The sequence below is a fragment of the Amblyomma maculatum genome, chromosome 2 (genome assembly GCF_055883805.1).
Source record: "Amblyomma maculatum isolate TAMU_Amacu chromosome 2, ASM5588380v1, whole genome shotgun sequence".
Taxonomy (NCBI): Eukaryota; Metazoa; Arthropoda; class Arachnida; order Ixodida; family Ixodidae; genus Amblyomma; species Amblyomma maculatum.
In genome coordinates this window covers 191,250,750-191,265,499 of record NC_139345.1, presented here as the reverse complement: position 1 = coordinate 191,265,499, position 14,750 = coordinate 191,250,750, and the positions used below count along the sequence as shown (strand labels likewise).

Sequence of the window (14,750 nt, the reverse complement as noted above, 5' to 3'; positions counted from 1 at the left end):
TTCATCCGATAATTTTATCTAACCATACTTTGCCTCCTACCTCTGCAGACGTCTGCCCCATGCGAGCAACGCAGAGTGGCCCAGGCATTCGCGCAGCCAGAGATACTACGTGCGGATCGACCACAAAGGAACCGAGCTGATCAGCGACACCAGGACGGACTCTTGCGATCGCTTACGGGCATTCATACTCCCTGCCGGATTCCCTCACCTACTCGACCCGCTGCAGTTATCGAGCGGTGATCGGTACCTCTAGGGTGGCCATCTCACCTGCAGCAAGTTTACACTCAAGAATTTTTCAGCCCATAATGAAAGCAAGCGAAGCAATGATTCAACGCGTTCTATAGCTCTAATTCTAATGTGATTTGGGCCTCCCTACTGCGTTTACAATACAGCGGGACTGATTGTGTTTCAGAGTGATTGAACGCTCTCATTTTGCGTGAGATTTTGTTTTTATAGCCTGAGGATTGTTATATGTGGCATATGTACACTTGAAGCAATCTTCTAACTTTTATCGGAGGACACTATGCAATGTGTGAAATGTTCCAACACGTGCTGCAAATCATTCGCTACTAGAGCACCAAGACCGCTCTGCATTGCGTCATCAATTAGTGCTTTCTCGCGTGCTACCTTTGTATGGAGTGCTATTATTCATTGTAATTGCCTTATTTAATAGAACCAATATGTTAGCGAGGTCTTATTGTTATCTTATGTCTAAGCCCCTTTTCTCAAAATTCGTGTTTCAGGTTTCAACGAGGCTGCAGTCTTGAGCACGTTGACTATATATAGTATTTTTGCTCCATCAAAATGCCATGAGGGCACCATGAGAGCGTGCCAGAAGAACCGGCAATCTTCTGATATAGTTTTTGTCACCCTTCATAGTATGGTCATATAGTCACGAGGTCTTATACCTAACAAACGCTCAAAGCGAAAGTGGCATTGCTTTTCGCTCTGACATAGAAAACTATTGAAATCCAAATCATAGAACGGCTGAGAGCTGCTGGAATAAAGAAACAAAATTAACCGGGGATGCAGCGAATATGCAGCCAGCCAAAAGAGAACCGTGCCCTAGTCAACAGTCAATTTCGGTCACAAATGGGTGATCCTGAGTAACAATGGCGCCGTAAAGATTTAGTTTCCACAAAATCTGAGCTTCTAATAAAACCTGGACAATGCTGAATGAAAAATAACTTACAGGTCAGGGCAGAAACAGCATTGCGAGAATTCGGAAGCATTAGCGCTCCCATGAGGTTGTCGCATTTTTACTTTTACTTTCTTTTCTATTTTTGTATCATTGTTATTCACCACGATCGTTAATTATCAACAACTATTATTAATATCAACCATTTTTAATATTACTTCTACATAGCTTACTAAAGTTTTCACATCAATAACTTCCTTTTTAACTATAATATTTGCCCTATCCAATTATAGAGAATTTTTCAAACTTCAGAACAAACGCGTGCTTTTCTCTGATCGTAATCATCCGACAGAACACATGCTTCCATGGGGTCATTTTTTGGCAGGACCAGGATTAGATTATATTGGAAATCAACAGCGATCTACCATGAACTCCCTTTTTAAGTTGTTACATTTAGGCGAAAAATTCTAATTGATTAATTTTGAGACTTATGTGATCATGAACACTCGAACGGAAAAGTACACCAATTTCTTGTCTACCCAAATTGCACCTAGCACCTGTAGACAGGTGGGAGAGCTGACGGTCAGCCGAGTGGCATTTTCTATCGGTTTTTATGGGCGATATTCACAAAATCAAAGCCACGCATCGGTGGTGAGTTAAATAGCCTGGTGGTTGTAAACTTAAACATTCCACCATGAGAAAGATAGATCAGCTTCCACGGCAGAGAATACGCCGAAATTTTCAGCTGAACGCCAACCAATAAAACTTGTTAGAATGTATCATCTACGTGCTGTCATCTGCATACCATCACCATTTCCAGTCATTCCGCCGATACTTTCCCGCTGGAAGCTTTATCTAGAATCCTGAGCCCTGTTTCGAACAGAACTTAGTCTCAACAAATTGTTTTCAGATGGCTTTAGCATCGATGAGCTAAGTAAAACGTTCACTGGCTGCGTTATGGCTACACCACAGCTGGCTGCAACACAGTTTTCAAGAGCTGTGGAACAAAACATTAAGGCACGGTAAATTTGCGAACCCAAAGAAGCAAGAAAGAGAAAATAGAGGTTTTGGACGTTCTTTTTTCTAACATTCCGTTCACATGCCTAATGCATGAGAACCTCGATATATTCGAAAGCTAAAGAATTCGAAAACTCAAGCACAAAATATCCACCATTGTACTAAAAAAGAATCATTGCGGTTGTGTGTGTGTGTGCTTGTGCGTGCACGTGTATGTGTGTGCGTGCGTGCTTGTGCGCGTGCGTGTTTTTGTGTCATTCATTAGCATCTGGAAAAAGGGGGAATATGCTTCGTAAACTGAATGATAGCTGGTGTGATTTCACAGATCATTCTCTCACGGCTTACAGAACAAGCATTGAAGACCAGGCAGACACTACAGTGACATTTCGATCTGACAACTGATTAAAATTTCACAGTGCATGTTATCATGCACAACAGGGGGCACACTGTTTACCAGCGGATATATATACGTGAAGTGCTCGAATGCAATTAGCATATTGCAATACGGTTTATCGGTGCAACTTGTCGGGAGTCTGCTTTCCAGCTGTTTACCTGATCAAAGTGTAAAATATCGGACATAGAAGCGTGTAGAAACTACTCGCTTCTAATTTCATTCAGGCATGCTAGACGCTTCTAGCCAAGAAGTGCCTACCACTCCTCACGTTCTGAAAATTGCGGAAGTCAGTACGTTAGATGCATGACGCCGGTGTTTTGGTTCTTGTTCAAGATTACATCGTGGAGACAGGCAGACACCAGTCGTATTGTTAGGTTCGTTGTTTTTCTTCTACTTCTCCCCACCTATTCAAGGTGCTCGTGGGTTTGGCAGGAAAGGTGTAGTTTACACATACAGTGAGACGAAGCACCACTAACCTGGCGTATTAAGACAAAACTTCATATTGCAAAACACAAAGAATAGAAAGTTTATTTACCAAAAAAAAGGCGACTACACTTGACTAAACATTAACTCACGCTACACGCCGCTGCTCGAGCAGGCGCGTTAACTAAGATATGAGGTCATAGCCTCCTTTCACGACCTCATCTAAACCGGTGTCTGCCTGCTACCGCTACCTTAGCTTCGTCGAGATTAGAACCGGTGGTCGCCCCGCGGCACGCTATCAAATAATCGCCACCGAATTTTCGAGACGCGGAGAAGGAGCGCAATCCGCGCAGCGATTCCGAACTTCTGCTCCTCACTGGAACTTACTGGAAGCCGTGCGCTGAGCGGCCGGCCTGTAGCGCTGTTTATTCATCACATCACTTCTCGAGCGCACGAAGTGAAGTGAGGAGGACCGGATCGATGCGGTGGGATGCACGTATGGGCCAGCTTGCCTTCTCCCCAAAGTCGATGGGGGGCAAGGAGGCGCAACGCGGTGGCCGGCATTGCGCAATCGGCGGCGCTTGCTTCTGTAGATTGCTAGACATTTCCATCTGCGCCGATTTCTCCGGCACGCGCGCCTAATCATTTTAAAGTGGACCACCGCGGCCTTACACCGGCTTTGAAGAAATGAGAAGAGAATTGCGAGGGAGCTCAAGTGTTGTTTACCGTGCCAGCTGCTGAGCTTGCATTTGGTTTCAAGCTAGTCTATGTTGATAGGAGAGAGGTCTTGTGTATTATTGGTACTAAATTCTGTAGTTTGAAATGGTGAATAAAGTTGACTTTCATGTGTTGCTCCAAGTGTACCGTCGTTCGTCTCCCACTCGTTCAACGCAGCGCAAGGCTAGAAAGAAAAATACACGCCTTAAATATCTTTCTCTACCATAGATACATTTTAAAAATTTAAAAGCTAGATATACAGGTATTTGGAAAAACCTCCACACATAGAGCAATGATTGCACCATTTCTTAAAGTGGAAAGACGCCATCCTCTCCCAGTTGTTTGGGGACTGTAGATTCATTACTCCTCTTGCCAAATATTTTGAAATGCGTTTATTACATTAGGTTAGTTGCAGTTTTCAAAGCCCATGAAGTTTACATCCATCACTGTCGTTTTGTAAAACATACTCATAAACTGACCTGACTTTCAGTCCGAGAAGCTTTCATACAAAGACAAGAATGTCTGATCCTTTAATTTGCAATTTTGAAGGCGTGGAAGTACTTCGGGGCTTCGCATTTTTTCTCCACCTAGCTGACCTTGGCATCCGCGGCCGAATAGTAAACTGCTTGCAAGATTTCCTGTAAGAAAGCCTTTTCCCTGCACGCCTAGGCTAAATTATATCGAGACATTTTGTTTAAAAGGATGGAGTACCTTAGGTGTTTATTTCAAATATAACACGGTTTAACTCGAAAATGAGTTTCTTACCCAAACAACTGCAGAGCCCATCACCAATTCTGCCTGCGTTGACGAAGTTCAAGTTGCGCCCACGTCCTGGAGCTTAGTAACGTGGAAGAGCCCATACTACTGACAATAAACAAAATGCTTATAGATGGATGAATATTGCCACTTGGTGTCCCCATGTTCTTGCTGCGCCTGGAAGAAGAGGACACTGAAGTTGACTCGCGTGCTGTGCGCCGAACGTTTCCTGCTGGTGCAGCTTCGTCCCTTCGTTTTAGTCACCTCTAGCCCTGTTGTCTGTGACATATTTTGGTGGAAGTGCTGGGTATCGATCCCAGTATATGTCCCGCATTCCTCCGCATACCCAGGATTCAGGTCCTGTGCCAATCGACACTCCTGTTCACCGCGCTAGCCGGAAGAACCTAGACCTACCACCAGAGCACGGGCCGTTGGAATTCACCGCAGCCGCCCCTCGACCTGTCATGCAAACTCCAACGTATTACACTCTACAGACACCACGACTGCCTAAGGCTTTCCACGGCTGTCAGACGGAAGACGTCGAAGACTGGCTCACCCAGTTTGAACGGGTCGCCGCATTTAATCAGTGGGACGACGCCGCAAAGCTCAGGAACGTCTTCTTCAGCCTGGAAGATGGCGCTCGTACTTGGTACGAGAATCGCGAAGGCGCCCTAACATCGTGGCGCGAGTTCTGCCGCTGCATCCTGGACACCTACACAAGCCCGGATCGCCGAGAACGAGCGGAAAGGGCTTTACGCTCTCGCGTACAGATGCCGAACGAAACCACAACAATTTACGTGGAGGACATGATTAGGCTGTTCCGACGATCTGACCCGGCCATGCCCGAAGAGTAAAAGGTGCGCCATCTCATGCACGGCGTTAAGGAACAACTCCTCGCTGGGCTCGTGCGCAATCCGCCGAGCACAGTTGCCGAGTTTCTTTCGGAAGAAATTACGATGGAAAGGATGCTCCAGCAGCGGTCTACGACCTACGACAGGCCGGTACTCGCCGCTTCGCTCACGGAGCCGCATTCGGCCTTCGGGGCTAGTCCGGATCTTCTTCGCGACATCATCCGCTCCATTTTGCGTGAAGAGCTCCAGAAGCTTTTCGGTGCTCCCCAGCCGACGGTCGGCTCTGTCGCTAGCATTGTCCGAGAACTCCAGCAACCACTTCGGCCTTCGGTACCATCTGCTAACCCGCCATCTTTTTCCACCGAGTCCTGTCGGCCAACGTATGCTGACATTTTGCGACGTCCCCCAACTGATTCCACACAATTACTGCCACCCGACCAAGGCTCACTGTATTCAGCCCACCCCGAGCCGTACATCGACAACCGCCGACCACCCCAGCGAAAGGCAGACCTGTGGCGTACCCCAAATCGGCAGCGCCTGTGCTTCCACTGCGGAGAATCTGGTCACCTCTATCGACAGTGCCCACATCGACAACTGGGAGTGAAGGGTTTCCCCATCGACATGCGTAGCCCTCCTTTAGACCAACGACCCCGGGATATTGAGGACTACGTAGCCCAGCAGCGCATGGCGCCAACTTTTAGGCGACAGTCACGATCTCCGTCTCCACGCCGACCATCATGGCAGCCTAGCTCTTCCGGGATGGCGCAGCGACGGTCGCCTAGTCCGAGCCGGGAAAACTAAAGACACCAACCTCAGGGGGCGAGGCCGCTTCAAATCGACGCGACGAAGACCCCCCGACAACGCGACCTGTGAGCTACCGCGACTTGACGGCCCCGACGACAGTTCGTACACGTGAAGATAGACTCTCGCTGGATATACCCGTGCTCCTCGACGACTATAAGGTTAGCGCATTGGTAGACACTGGTGCTGATTTTTCGATTTTAAGCGGGAAGCTAGCGGCGCTTCTAAAAAACGTGATGACGCAATGGTCTGGCACGCAGATTCGAACCGCTGGCGGACATGTCGTAACTCCGAGCGGTCAGTGCACGGCGAGAGTCCAAATTCGCAACTCCACGTTTGTTGTCAGCTGCCTTCTGATACCTGACTACTCCCGCGACTGTATCCTTGGTGTCGATTTTCTCCGGGAATATGGGGTCATTATCGATCTCCGGAAGCGTACCGTGACCTTTTCGACCGAGAAAGCTGATGATACTGACACCGCAGACCGCCAAAGCCGTGCCCCTCTTCAAATTTCCGCCGAGAGCGTTTCTATTCCGCCACGTTCCAGTGTTTTTGTGACTGTTAACTGCGATGAACTACGTGACGGAACGGCGGTCGCTGAGGGCAACCAGTCCCTTTTGCTCACCCACGGCATCACCTCGGCGCGGAGTCATCCATCTCCGTAACGGCCGATCTGAGCTCCTGGTGACTAACTTCACGAACAAACCCCGCCATCTTTTCCGCGCTACCGCAATCGCATTCGCCGACGCCTTAGCGGACGTTTCTGAATGTTTTACGTTCGAAGAAGTTGAAAATGTGCGCCCATCCCTTGATCGTCTGGATATTAGTGCAGATCTCTCGGAAACACAGCAGCACGACCTGCGTTCTCTCCTTCTAAAATACAGTGCTTCTTTCGCGACGTCATCGAAAATTCGGCAAACGTCTCTTGTGAAGCACCGTATAATTACTCCCGACGATGCCCGCCCTATACGCCAGCAGCCGTATTGCATCTCAACGACGGAACGTGAAGCGATTCAGACACAGGTTCAGGAGATGCTTCGTGATGGTGTCATCCAACCCTCCAGCAGCCCGTGGTCACCCCTGTCGTGCTGGTGAAAAAAAAAGATGGCATCCTTCGCTTCTCTGTTGATTATCGAAAGTTGAACGACATCACTAAAAAAGACGTCTACCCGCTGCCCCGTATCGACGATTCACTCGACAAGCTTCGTCGCGCCCAGTACTTCTCCTCCATTGACTTTAAGAGCGGGTACTGTCAGATTGAGGTCGATGAGCGGGACCGCGAAAAAATAGATTTTTTCACCCCAGATGGACTGTATGAGTTTAAAGTGCTGCCATTCGGCCTATGTTCAGCGCCGGCTACTTTTCAGCGCATGATGGACACCGTTCCCGCCGGCCTCAAATGGCAAATCTGTTTAGTTTATTTCGACGACGTTGTCGTGTTCTCTGAAACCTTTGAAGAACACCTCGAACTCCTTCGCGCAGTATTAGATGCCCTCCGGTCAGCTGACTTGAAGCTCAAGCCCGAGAAGTGCCACTTTGGCTACAAAGAGTTGAAGTTTCTCGGTCATCTTGTGAGTGCCGCAGGCGTTAGGCCAGACCCCGACAAAACTGCCGCTGTCGCCAAATTTCCCGTTCCTGCCACGAAGAGGAGTTTAAAACGTTTCCTGGGTTTGTGTGCGTACTACCGCCACTTCATCGCCGACTTTTCCAAAATAGCCGCACCCCTCACCCGCCTCACGCGGGATGATACACAGTTCGTGTGGGCCGCCGAGCAACAGGAGGCTTTTGCGGAGCTGCGTAGACGACTGCAAACTACCCTTGTTCTCGCGCACTTTGATGAAGACGCTGCCACCGAAGTCCACACCGACGCCAGCAACATCGGCCTTGGCGCTGTACTCGTTCAACACCAAGCTGGCGTGGAAAGGGTAATTGCGTATGCCAGCCGCACGCTCTCCCGCGCTGAAACAAATTATTCCACTACGGAAAAGGAATGCCTAGCGGTTGTGTGGGCAACTATGAAATTTAGGCCTTACCTCTATGGCCGTGCGTTTAAAGTCGTTGCTGACCACCATTCTTTGTGCTGGCTGGCCAATCTCCGTGACCCATCGGGGCGCCTAGCACGATGGAGCCTTCGCCTCCAAGAATTTGATTACTCCATTGTGTACAAATCTGGTCAGAAGCACGAAGATGCTGACGCGCTCTCCCGGGCACCCGTCGTATTTGACGATAACGTCACGGACGACAGAGGTTTTCTTGGACTAGTGAATGCCTCAGACATAATGACCCGACAGCGAGCTGACCCAGACCTTCGACCTGTCATTGACCACCTGGAGGGGCGCACTGCTGACGTCCCCCGCCAGTTTGGAAGGCACCTGTGCGCATTCTGTCTTCGGAATGGCGTTTTATTCAAGAAAAACTCCAGCACTGTTGATCAAGCGCACCTCCTTGTCGTGCCGGCCGACCTTCGCGACGATATCCTTTTTGCTTGCCACAATGAGCCCACCTCCGGCCACTTGGGCTTTGCACGCACACTCGCTCGAGTTCGTCAAGCCTATTATTGGCCTAAACTTTCTGACGCCGTCCATCGCTACGTCAGAGGCTGCCGCGAGTGTCAACGTCGAAAGGTGCCTCCTCTCAAGCCCGCGGGTTTGCTCCAACCTATTATTCCACCTCGGACGCCGTTTGACCAAGTCGGCATCGACCTACTGGGCCCATTTCCGCTGTCATCGAAGGGTAACAAATGGATTATAGTCGCGACCGACTATCTCACACGTTATGCGGAAACCAAGGCAGTGCAGCGGGGCACATCAATTGAGATCGCTGAATTTTTTATGCAGCGAATCGTGTTGCGTCATGGCGCACCGTCCCTAGTCGTAACCGATCGAAGCACCGCGTTTACGGCACAGCTCATGCACGACGTGCTCGAGCTTAGTCATACCAGCCACCGAAAAACTACTGCATATCACCCGCAGACGAATGGCCTCACGGAGAGACTCAACAAAACCATCGCCGACATGATCGCAATGTACATAGACTCGCAGCACAAAAACTGGGATGAAATTCTCCCCTACATCACATATGCCTACAACACGGCCACCCAAGAGACGACGCGTTTTACACCATTTCGCCTAGTCTACGGACGTGACGTTCAGACGATGTTGGATGCCATGCTTCCGAGCTGCACAGATGTCCTCCAGTCATGCCAGACGCCGAGCACTTTGCTAAGCGCGCTGAGGAAGCACGTCAACTTGCCCGCATTCACATTCAACAACAGCAGGGCACGGATGCACGCCACTACAATCTCCGTCATCGACACGTCGAATACCATCTTGGAGAGAAAGTTTGGGTGTCGACCCCAGTGCGTCGGCCCGGCTTGTGTGATAAACTGATTTCCCGTTACTTCGCACCTTACGAAGTTCTGCGCCGAGTCACGGAAGTGACTTACGAAGTTCTTTCAGTGGGTACTGTGCAGCCCTCTCGTCGGCAACCACGTTCCGAGGTCGTGCACGTTGTCCGCATGAAGCCCTATTTCACGCGGTAGTGCGCTATGCGCTTGTTTCGTTGTCGCGTAGGACACCTTACCCCGCCTCCGTTATCTATGCTGTCCATGTGCTGATCTTTTTTTTTCGCTTACATTGGCCATCGCTCGCGCTCCGTCCCTTATTTCTTTTTTTAAGAGGGGGAGTGATGCCACCTGGTGTCCCCATGTTCTTGCTGCGCCTGGAAGAAGAGGACACTGAAGTTGACTCGCGTGCTGTGCGCCGAATGTTTCCTGCTGGTGCAGCTTCGTCTCGTCGTTTTAGTCACCTCTAGCCCTGTTGTCCGTGACAATATTTTCCCTACAAAAAGCTCAGTTAATTTTCTTCATTCAAAGGGGCCTGCAAATTGCTCCTACTCTCTACTTAACTGGCACATATTACCTGCAAAACGGGCACAACCTATTGCAAGAAAACTAACATTCTATCCACACATAATTACCCTCGAGAAGAAAGCCTTGCAGTCTCTCAACATATTCACAGAACTCTCACGTAATCACTAGGGAGCCGATGCAACTTGTGTTGTGAAAACGTGTGTTTCACAACTTTATTTTTTTTTGTCTTTCTGAATGTGAATTATGCGTTTTGAACTGTGTGTGTTTACAGTTTTAGGATGTTTTCAGTAAATTCTTTGATTTTTGTCTTTGTTTTCTATGTCCAATGTAAATTTCATGTTTTCGACTGTTTATCAACCAACTATATAATGATTGTCGGTGCTATATGCTGCTGCTGTGTTTTCGTGTTGTGTGCTACTGCCACGTAGTGGTCTCTTGAGCCTTAGTCAAGCTTCTTGAGAAGCTTTTTGCCCAGGAGACCATCCAGCTGGAAAACTAAAGTACATTGATTGATTGATTGATTGGTTGGTTGATTGATTGATTGATTGATTTATATAAGAATTCCGCCATAGCCATCTGTCACCACTGATGGATGTTGTGGCATCTTTGGTGCTGTATAGAGCGAAGAGATTAAAGAGAAAATTGCAAAGAGTGCGACCTACAAAGAATGCTTAAGTTTAGAAAGAGCCCTCAGCCCGATGCAGTCATGCCACTGCCTGGACATTATGTGTCTAGAATTCTCAAGAACGATTCATAAAATCTGACAAGTCTTGAGTCAAGTTAGAATTAAGAACTACAGAGCAGACGCGTGCGCCGCACTAGTTTATTTATTCATTTATTTTTTTTATTTACATATACTGTACGCCTTTACAGGCTCATACAGGGGGTCAGAAGACAAACAATCCAGAATTAAAGAACAGCAAAATTACAGTGCAAAGAAAGAAATAGGAATGCAACAGCGCAGGAAGCAATCCACAATACAATTGAGAAAAAAGTAAAAATGAAACACGCAAATCAAAGTCCCAATGAACAACAGGATATTCACAGTCAGTCCTATTCCAACAGAAGTGCCCTGATTTTAATTTCAAATAAACAGAAACAACATTCACAATTTTTTCTTCCCCACCGGGGTGGCGCAGTGGTTACGGCGCTCGACTGCTGTTCCCAAGGATGCGGGATCGAATCCGGCCTCGGCGGCCGCTTTTCGATGGCGGCGAAAAGCAAGGTGCCCGTGTGCTGTGCGATGTCAGCGCACGTTAATGAACCCCAGATAGTCGAAATTTCCGGAGTCCTTCACTACGGCGTCTCTCATATAAACCCCACAAAACAAAACAAACAACAACAACACAATTTCTTTTGGGAGGTGGTTCGATGCTTCAATAGCACAGCGAAAGAATCAGTATTTAAATGTGTCACAACGCGACGGAAAGGGTCTGATGTATCTGTGATGATTAATTCTTGTGAAGGCTGAAAGGGTGGCATGATGTACTTTGTTTCACGTGTTTATACGCCCGTGATAAAGAACAAGAAGGAACTTCATGGCAGAAAGACGTCATGCTGATTAATATTAAAGTCGTAATATTTGCTTGATTGTGTAGTGTGCTGACGGTATCGTACAGCGAGTATCTGGAGTGTCATGCGCTGTATTCCATAAGATACCGGCATACTCAAGTATCGGCTGAATGAGGGTTTTAAAAGCACTTAATTTGACACAACATGGTGCTGTAGCCAGTTTCCGACGCAAGAAAGTGAGCTGCCAGAATGCCTTTGTGCATGTGCTATCAATGTTAGTAGCCCAGTTGAGTGTGCTTGAAAACGTCACACCTAAATATTTCACAGTGTCTGACCTTATTATAGCTGTGCCTCTTGTAGTATAAGTGTATTGGTTCGGTATCCCTTTACGATTAAAGCTGATACATGTTGTTTTGTTGACATCGAACTTAATACCCCATTTTTCACACCAATTCGCGATGTTGTTCAGTGAGAGGTCAAGTCTGATTTGATCGTCCAGGGACCGAACAGTTGTGCACACAACACAATCGTCTGCGAAAATAGTTACTGTTATGTTAGGCTCCTCATTTGATGGGATGTAATTAATATACACCAGAAAAAAGCAATGTACCCAAAATAGACCCCTGCGGAACTACGGAAAACACCTCAAGGCTGTCTGACTCAGCATTGTTAACTGATACGTATTATGATCTGAGGGAAAGATAAGATGATACCCACGCGACAGTGTTACGGTCTATTCCAATAAGTTTAAAATTTTAAATCAGATGACAGTAAGGGACCCTGTCGAAAGCTTTGGAGAAATCTACAAATATTGCGTTTGCTTAAAGTCCAAAATTAATTGTTTCTTAGAAGTCATGGACAATTTGCAGAAGCTGTGTTGTCGTTGTTGTGCTCTAAATAGGTAATAACAAGAAAATAGCAAATCAGAATACCTTTTAAGGGTTACGTGAAATTAGTGCAATACAAATGTCAATCTACATGGAACAACGATCGAGCAACCTAGAACTTGCAAAGCCTGCCCTAGAAGATTGGGGGTCATTTATACACTTCAAACTTTCGAGGAAGTGGTTCTGCCTCTCTGCATATACAAAAGCACTCAAATTCTCACTCATAACTTTGTAACACAAGCCCTATGGATGCCACGGAAGATTACCTAAGGGCGACAGTTTAATAATATCTAAAAGTCCCACGTTTTCGTCGTATTTCTTCCGCGAGAATCGTAATTGGTCGGCAGCTCTTGACATCGCGTGTACTATTAAGGACAAAAGACTTTGGACCACGCAAACTGCAACCAAAGTGCATAACGTTCATATCGACGAGTTGCCTCGGACTATAGTTTTGATGTGAATGTTCAAGTCTAATTTTTTCATGTGTGCTAGAGAAATAAGGTGATAATTCATTTACATCGTGGTTCTATAGTTCGAAATTGCCAGACGTTTGGTCGAGAGACTTTAGTCCCTACCTGTGTATGCCTCGCGCTACTATTTCACTCACCCCGAAGCGCCGACATTATACGATGGGTTAGACCGAGAATTCTGGCGAGTAAGAGATTACAATAAATGCGAATATAAATAGCCTCTGTCCTAAATAGTGTATTTTTTTAAAAACACATCGATTTCGCTTTGACATTTCAAGCAAGATCCGGATAATCTCAAGGACCGTGTGCGTACCTCGAGAAAAAGGTAGTGTATCTGTATGTCACGTGACCTATGATTCAAATTCGTATGGTGTGCAGGTATGCGAGTGGGCATGTGCGTAATAAGGGAGGCAACAATCACAGAGTGGTAAGTGGGTGAACAGAAAAGAATATATCAATGCTTCGTAAACATAGAGTTTAAGAACCTGCGTTGCTACAACACAACTTCATGGATCGAGCATTTTGCGCTCGGCGGTGGGCTCTGCCTTTTTTATCCTATTCGGAAGAGAGATATCTGAACACTTTATGCTGATGAGTATTTGTAATTATAAATGGCTACAGGTAGAGACGGGTCGCTGAGGACTCCAACCGCCGCTAAAACCTCCTAAACATTCTCATTAAAATATTTTACCACCCCCCCCCCCTCACCCAGGTTCGAAACCAACCGTCGATGGCTGCGGTTCAATGGAGGCGAAACGAAGCGGCGTCAGTGTGCTGTGCGATATCGGTGCACATCAAAGATCTCAGGTGGTCAAAATTACTCCGGAGCCTCCACTACGGCACCCTTTCTCTCTCTCCGCATTCATTCCCACCTGCTACCTTTTCCTTACGGCACGGGTCAGGCGTCCATGGAAAAAGTGTGACAGATACTGCACTTCTCTTTTCCAGTGAACGAAATATTATTAGTAATAATTGGTTCGCAGGAAGGGAAAGGCGCAGTATCTCTCACACTTGTTTCTCTGGACCTCTGAACCGCGCCGTAAGGAAAGAGGATGGTAGTGAAAGTGGAAATAGTGAAAGAGGAAACGTAGTGGAGGGCTGCGGATTAATTGTGACCACCCGGATTTATTTAACGTGCACTGACATCGCAGAGAAAATGGATTATTCATACCCTGGGGATCACACTGTTTAATATGCAAGAAGCCAGCAACCATAACATGTTATTATACACCGTTGGGAAGAGGTATTTTTTGGGGATGTAATGCAAAGAACGCTAATGAAAGATTTTCCGCTAGAACCGCATGGCATTCGGTACTTATGCGTAGAAAGTGAGGATAGGGTACTATCTAATTTATTTAATTATGCTCATGGGCTTCCATTCTATACGGGTTACCATTGCGCTAAAGAGGCACGGCCTGCCAGCATTTATTTTCGGGAAAGTGTGGACAGGTTTATGGCAATCCAGAAAGCTGACAGAACCTCCCGAGTGACTGTCAAGGCTTTGTTGTGTATGCGTGAATTTTAGTATCATCATCATGCTGATTATACCCACTGCAGGGCGAAGGCCTCGCCCATATTTCTCCACTTAACCCGGTTCTGTGCTAGCTGCATCCACTTGACCCCTGCGAACTTCTTAATCTCATCCGCCCACCTAACTTTCTGCCGCCCCCTGCTACGCTTTCCTTCCCTTGGAATCCAGTTTGTTACCCTCAGCGACCATTGGTTATCCTCTCTTCGCACTACATGTCCTGCCCATGTCCATTTCTTCTTCTTAATTTCCACTAGAATGTCGGTAACTTCAGTTATTTCTCTGACCCACTCCGCACGCTTTCTATCTCTTAATGTTACCCCTACCATTTTTCGTTCCATAGCCCTCTGGGTTGTCCTCAACTTAAGTAGAACTCTCTTGGTTA

General features: G+C 47.2%; 1 pseudogene; it reads left to right on the top strand.

Annotated features, from left to right (window-relative positions):
• Window positions 1–14,750, top strand: part of LOC146200775 (uncharacterized) — an 87,513-nt pseudogene that overhangs the window by 33,586 nt on the left and 39,177 nt on the right.